Raw genomic sequence first — 7,500 nt, 5'->3', positions numbered from 1 at the left:
GGGTTAGGGTTAGGGTTAGCTTGCGAAGGCCTAAAATACAGAAGCAGCCCGTGAGTTATTATGGGAGAGACTGTTTTCATCAAGTTTGAAGCCATAGTTAGGGTTAGGGTTAGGGTTAGGGTTATGGTTAGGGTTAGGGTTAGGGTTAGGGTTAGGGTTAGGGAAGGGTTAGGGTTAGGGTTAGGGTTAGGGTTAGGGTTAGGGTTAGGGTTAGGGTTAGGGTTAGGGTTAGGGTTCGGGTTAGGGTTAGGGTAGGGTTAGGGTTAGGGTTAGCTTGCGAAGGCCTAAAAAACACAAGCAGCCCGTGAGTTATTATGGGAGAGACTGTTTTCATCAAGTTTGAATCCATAGTTAGGGTTAGGGTTAGGGTTAGGGTTAGGGAAGTTTATAGCTAGATTTAGGGTTAGGGTTAGGGTTAGGGTTAGGGTTAGGGTTAGGGTTAGCTTGCGAAGGCCGAAAAAACACAAGCAGCCCGTGAGTTATTATGGGAGAGACTGTTTTAATCAAGTTTGAAGCCATAGTTAGGGTTAGGGTTAGGGTTAGGGTTAGGGATATGGTTAGGGTTAGGGTTAGGGAAGTTTATAGCTAGATTTAGGGTTAGGGTTAGGGTTAGGGTTAGGGTTAGGGTTAGGGTTAGGGAAGTTTATAGCTAGAGTTAGGGTTAGGGTTAGGGTTACGGTTTAGGGTTAGGGAAGTTTATAGCTAGAGTTAGGGTTAGGGTTAGGGTTAGGGTTTAGGGTTAGGGTTAGGGTTAGGGTTAGGGTTAGGGTTAGGGTTTAGGGTTAGGGAAGTTTATAGCTAGAGTTAGGGTTAGGGTTAGGGTTAGGGTTTAGGGTTAGGGTTAGGGTTAGGGTTAGGGTTATGGTTTAGGGTTAGGGTTAGGGTTAGGGTTAGGGTTTAGGGTTAGGGTTAGGGAAGTTTATATCTAGATTTACAATGACTGCTTAGTCTGTATTGCACTGGCCTATAGTATACCCTCCCTTCTATTTCAATAAATCAAGGAGAATGTATACATTGTGTTTGTCCTTTTCTTTGTGTCTGAACATCCACACACACACACACACACACACACACACACACACACACACATATATATATATATATATAAACTTACTATAATAAATAATGACATAATATTTCATACCAAAAGTGCTGATGTAAAAGGAAAAAGTGCTTAAATCCATCCTAAAGACACACTGTAAAACACACAAAATCTCTTATAAGTGCTAATTTTCAAAGTGCTAAAATACACCAATCACACACGTGATAATGAAAAGGAGAAAGAGTAATCTCTTTCTCTATATAGTATAATAAAATAATAAATCATCACATACATTCTGATATAAAAAGTGCTGATGTAAAGGGAGTATAAATAAATAAGGTGTATCACTTCTATAAATTAACACATATATACATTTACATATACATATACAACAATTGAAACCCACAATCACTCACACTGACACGTGATCTGTTAAAATCTTTTATTTAGCCCTGTGGGTTCAATGGTTCGTAATAAATGTATCCATCTCCTTTCATTTGCTCTCCGCTGCTCAACGGTCCATAAACTGTTTGATTGGAGTCCTGATATGCTGAGGTGAGTGATGGAGTGCTCTTGGAAGTGTGTGACTATGTGTGTTTGTAGTTGACCTTTTTTAATGTTGTACAGGTGCTGTTTTAATCGTGTTTCTATGGTGTGAGCTGTTTCCCCTATGTAGTGTTTGTGACAAAGTGTGCATGTGATAATATAAATGACGTTGGTGGATGTTAAAGTGAATGAGTCTAAAATAGGGGATGAGGTGCGACTGTGGGGATTACTGATGTATTTTCTCTGTCTAAAGTGAGTGGTATGAGGGTGAAGAGGTTGTGTCAATGTCCTGCTGAATCTTGAGTGAACCAAAATGTCTAGTAGATTTTTATTTTTACGGTAGGCTGAAATGATCCTGTATGATTGTAGAGGTGCAAAGGTTTGTTGGCTGGTGACAAAGTTGTTTTTGAGAGTCTGATGTAAGATTTTTGTTCTATGTGAAAATGTGGTTACTAAGGGAATCAAGATGCTAGGTTGGGTCGGGGGAACCAAAGGGGGGGAAAGAGAGTGGGGAATAGGAGTAGGGTTAAGGTTAGGGGGGGAAAGAGAGTGGGGAATAGAAGTAGAGTTAAGGTTGGAGGGAGGAAGAGAGTGGGGAATAGAAGTGTAGGCTGGGTTGAGGCCAGTGTTAAGATTAGGATCAGGGCATGGGTTGGGGTAGGGGTTAGGGTTAGGGTTGTGGTTAGGGTTGGGGTTAGAGTTGGGGTTATTGTTGGGGTTATTGTTAGGGTTAAGGTTAGGGTTAGGGTTAAGGATAGGGTTAAGGTAAGGGTTGGGGTTAGGATCAGAAGGGTTAGGATTAGAATCAGGGCCTAGGTTGGGGTTGGGGTTAAGGTTAGGGTTAGAGTTGGGATTAGGAATAGGGTTAGGGTTAGGGTTAAAATTAAGGTTAGGGATAGGGTTAAAGTTAGGGTTAGGGTTAAGGTTAGGGTTAGGGTTAGGGTTAGGGTTAGCTTGCGAAGGCCGAAAAAACACAAGCAGCCCGTGAGTTATTATGGGAGAGACTGTTTTAATCAAGTTTGAAGCCATAGTTAGGGTTAGGGTTAGGGTTAGGGTTAGGGATATGGTTAGGGTTAGGGTTAGGGAAGTTTATAGCTAGATTTAGGGTTAGGGTTAGGGTTAGGGTTAGGGTTAGGGTTTAGGGTTAGGGTTAGGGTTAGGGAAGTTAGGGTTAGGGTTAGGGTTAGGGTTAGGGTTTAGGGTTACGGTTAGGGTTAGGGTTAGGGAAGTTTATAGCTAGAGTTAGGGTTAGGGTTAGGGTTAGGGTTAGGGTTAGGGTTAGGGTTAGGGTTAGGGTTTAGGGTTAGGGTTAGGGTTAGGATTAGGGTTAGGGTTAGGGTCAGGGTTAGGGTTAGGGAAGTTTATAGCTAGAGTTAGGGTTAGGGTTAGGGTTTAGGGTTAGGGAAGTTTATAGCTAGAGTTAGGGTTAGGGTTAGGGTTTAGGGTTAGGGAAGTTTATAGCTAGAGTTAGGGTTAGGGTTAGGGTTAGGGTTTAGGGTTAGGGTTAGGGTTAGGGTTAGGGAAGTTAGGGTTAGGGTTAGGGTTAGGGTTAGGGTTAGGGTTTAGGGTTAGGGTTAGGGTTAGGGTTCGGGTTTAGGGTTAGGGTTAGGGTTAGGGTTAGGGTTAGCTTGCGAAGGCCTAAAAAACACAAGCAGCCCGTGAGTTAGGGTTAGGGTTAGGGTTAGGGTTAGGGTTAGGGTTAGGGTTAGGGTTAGGGTTGGGGTTAGGGTTAGGGTTAGGGTTAGGGTTAGGGATATGGTTAGGGTTAGGGTTAGGGAAGTTTATAGCTAGATTTAGGGTTAGGGTTAGGGTTAGGGTTAGGGTTAGGGTTAGGGTTTAGGGTTAGGGTTAGGGTTAGGGAAGTTAGGGTTAGGGTTAGGGTTAGGGTTAGGGTTTAGGGTTAGGGTTAGGGTTAGGGTTAGGGAAGTTTATAGCTAGAGTTAGGGTTAGGGTTAGGGTTAGGGTTAGGGTTAGGGTTAGGGTTTAGGGTTAGGGTTAGGGTTAGGATTAGGGTTAGGGTTAGGGTTAGGGTTAGGGTTAGGGAAGTTTATAGCTAGAGTTAGGGTTAGGGTTAGGGTTTAGGGTTAGGGAAGTTTATAGCTAGAGTTAGGGTTAGGGTTAGGGTTTAGGGTTAGGGAAGTTTATAGCTAGAGTTAGGGTTAGGGTTAGGGTTTAGGGTTAGGGTTAGGGTTAGGGTTAGGGTTAGGGAAGTTAGGGTTAGGGTTAGGGTTAGGGTTAGGGTTAGGGTTTAGGTTTTAGGGTTAGGGTTAGGGTTAGGGTTCGGGTTTAGGGTTGGGGTTAGGGTTAGGGTTAGGGTTAGCTTGCGAAGGCCTAAAAAACACAAGCAGCCCGTGAGTTAGGGTTAGGGTTAGGGTTAGGGTTAGGGTTAGGGTTAGGGTTGGGGTTAGGGTTAGGGTTAGGGTTAGGGTTAGGGTTAGGGAAGTTTATAGCTAGAGTTAGGGTTAGGGTTAGGGTTAGGGTTAGGGTTTAGGGTTAGGGTTAGGGTTAGGATTAGGGTTAGGGTTAGGGTTAGAGTTAGGGAAGTTTATAGCTAGAGTTAGGGTTAGGGTTAGGGTTTAGGGTTAGGGAAGTTTATAGCTAGAGTTAGGGTTAGGGTTAGGGTTTAGGGTTAGGGAAGTTTATAGCTAGAGTTAGGGTTAGGGTTAGGGTTAGGGTTAGGGTTAGGGTTTAGAGTTAGGGTTAGGGTTAGGATTAGGGTTAGGGTTAGGGTTAGGGTTAGGGTTAGGGAAGTTAGGGTTAGGGAAGTTTATAGCTAGAGTTAGGGTTAGGGTTAGGGTTAGGGTTAGGGTTTAGGGTTAGGGTTGGGGTTAGGGTTAGGGTTAGGGTTAGGGAAGTTTATAGCTAGAGTTAGGTTTAGGGTTAGGGTGAGGGAAGTTTATAGCTAGAGTTAGGGTTAGGGTTAGGGTTAGGGTTTAGGGTTAGGGTTGGGGTTAGGGTTAGGGTTAGGGTTAGGGTTAGGGTTAGGGTTAGGGAAGTTTATAGCTAGAGTTAGGGTTAGGGTTAGGGTTAGGGTTAGGGTTAGGGTTTAGGGTTAGGGTTAGGGTTAGGATTAGGGTTAGGGTTAGGGTTAGGGTTAGGGAAGTTTATAGCTAGAGTTAGGGTTAGGGTTAGGGTTTAGGGTTAGGGAAGTTTATAGCTAGAGTTAGGGTTAGGGTTAGGGTTAGGGTTAGGGTTTAGGGTTAGGGTTAGGGTTAGGATTAGGGTTAGGGTTAGGGTTAGGGTTAGGGAAGTTTATAGCTAGAGTTAGGGTTAGGGTTAGGGTTTAGGGTTAGGGAAGTTTATAGCTAGAGTTAGGGTTAGGGTTAGGGTTTAGGGTTAGGGAAGTTTATAGCTAGAGTTAGGGTTAGGGTTAGGGTTAGGGTTAGGGTTTAGGGTTAGGGTTGGGGTTAGGGTTAGGGTTAGGGTTAGGGTTAGGGTTAGGGAAGTTTATAGCTAGAGTTAGGGTTAGGGTTAGGGTTAGGGTTAGGGTTAGGGTTTAGGGTTAGGGTTAGGGTTAGGATTAGGGTTAGGGTTAGGGTTAGGGTTAGGGAAGTTTATAGCTAGAGTTAGGGTTAGGGTTAGGGTTTAGGGTTAGGGAAGTTTATAGCTAGAGTTAGGGTTAGGGTTAGGGTTTAGGGTTAGGGAAGTTTATAGCTAGAGTTAGGGTTAGGGTTAGGGTTTAGGGTTAGGGTTAGGGTTAGGGTTAGGGTTAGGGAAGTTAGGGTTAGGGTTAGGGTTAGGGTTAGGGTTAGGGTTTAGGGTTAGGGTTAGGGTTAGGGTTCGGGTTTAGGATTAGGGTAGGGTTAGGGTTAGGGTTAGCTTGCGAAGGCCTAAAAAAAAAAGCAGCCCGTGAGTTATTATGGGAGAGACTGTTTTAATCAAGTTTGAAGCCATAGTTAGGGTTAGGGTTAGGGTTAGGGTTAGGGTTTAGGGTTAGGGTTAGGGTTAGGGTTAGGGTTAGGGTTAGGGTTATGGTTAGGGTTAGGGTTAGGGTTAGGGTTAGGGAAGTTTATAGCTAGATTTAGGGTTAGGGTTAGGGTTAGGGTTAGGGTTAGGGTTAGGGAGGTTTATAGCTAGAGTTAGGGTTAGGGTTAGGGTTAGGGTTAGGGTTTAGGGTTAGGGTTAGGGTTAGGGTTAGGGTTAGGGTTAGGGTTTAGGGTTAGGGTTAGGGTTAGGGTTAGGGTTAGGGTTAGTGTTTAGGGTTAGGGTTAGGGTTAGGGTTAGCTTGCGAAGGCCTAAAATACAGAAGCAGCCCGTGAGTTATTATGGGAGAGACTGTTTTCATCAAGTTTGAAGCCATAGTTAGGGTTAGGGTTAGGGTTAGGGTTAGGGAAGTTTATAGCTAGAGTTAGGGTTAGGGTTAGGGTTAGGGTTAGGGTTTAGGGTTAGGGTTAGGGTTAGGATTAGGGTTAGGGTTAGGGTTAGGGTTAGGGTTAGGGAAGTTTATAGCTAGAGTTAGGGTTAGGGTTAGGGTTTAGGGTTAGGGAAGTTTATAGCTAGAGTTAGGGTTAGGGTTAGGGTTTAGGGTTAGGGAAGTTTATAGCTAGAGTTAGGGTTAGGGTTAGGGTTAGGGTTAGGGTTTAGGGTTAGGGTTGGGGTTAGGGTTAGGGTTAGGGTTAGGGTTAGGGTTAGGGAAGTTTATAGCTAGAGTTAGGGTTAGGGTTAGGGTTAGGGTTAGGGTTAGGGTTAGGGTTTAGGGTTAGGGTTAGGGTTAGGATTAGGGTTAGGGTTAGGGTTAGGGAAGTCTATAGCTAGAGTTAGGGTTAGGGTTAGGGTTTAGGGTTAGGGAAGTTTATAGCTAGAGTTAGGGTTAGGGTTAGGGTTTAGGGTTAGGGAAGTTTATAGCTAGAGTTAGGGTTAGGGTTAGGGTTAGGGTTTAGGGTTAGGGTTAGGGTTAGGGTTAGGGTTAGGGAAGTTAGGGTTAGGGTTAGGGTTAGGGTTAGGGTTAGGGTTAGGGTTTAGGGTTAGGGTTAGGGTTAGGGTTCGGGTTTAGGATTAGGGTAGGGTTAGGGTTAGGGTTAGCTTGCGAAGGCCTAAAAAAAAAAGCAGCCCGTGAGTTATTATGGGAGAGACTGTTTTAATCAAGTTTGAAGCCATAGTTAGGGTTAGGGTTAGGGTTAGGGTTAGGGTTTAGGGTTAGGGTTAGGGTTAGGGTTAGGGTTAGGGTTAGGGTTAGGGTTATGGTTAGGGTTAGGGTTAGGGTTTAGGGTTAGGGTTAGGGTTAGGGTTAGGGTTAGGGTTAGGGTTTAGGGTTAGGGTTAGGGTTAGGGTTAGGGTTAGGGTTAGTGTTTAGGGTTAGGGTTAGGGTTAGGGTTAGCTTGCGAAGGCCTAAAATACAGAAGCAGCCCGTGAGTTATTATGGGAGAGACTGTTTTCATCAAGTTTGAAGCCATAGTTAGGGTTAGGGTTAGGGTTAGGGTTAGGGATGTTTATAGCTAGATTTAGGGTTAGGGTTAGGGTTTAGGGTTAGGATTAGGGTTAGGGTTAGGGTTAGGGTTAGGGTTAGGGAAGTTTATAGCTAGAGTTAGGGTTAGGGTTAGGGTTAGGGTTTAGGGTTAGGGAAGTTTATAGCTAGAGTTAGGGTCAGGGTTAGGGTTAGGGTTTAGGGTTAGGGTTAGGGTTAGGGTTAGGGTTAGGGTTTAGGGTTAGGGAAGTTTATAGCTAGAGTTAGGGTTAGGGTTAGGGTTAGGGTTTAGGGTTAGGGTTAGGGTTAGGGTTAGGGTTTAGGGTTAGGGTTAGGGTTAGGGTTAGGGTTAGGGTTAGGGTTTAGGGTTAGGGTTAGGGTTAGGGAAGTTTATAGCTAGAGTTAGAGTTAGGGTTAGGGTTAGGGTTTAGGGTTAGGGAAGTTTATAGCTAGAGTTAGGGTTAGGGTTAGGGTTTAGGGTTAGGGTTAGGGTTAGGGTTAGGGTTAG

This window comes from Argentina silus, assembly GCF_951799395.1.
Source record: "Argentina silus genome assembly, chromosome: 3".
In the NCBI taxonomy this organism is placed as follows: domain Eukaryota; kingdom Metazoa; phylum Chordata; class Actinopteri; order Argentiniformes; family Argentinidae; genus Argentina; species Argentina silus.
Note: the sequence above shows the minus strand (reverse complement) of the source record.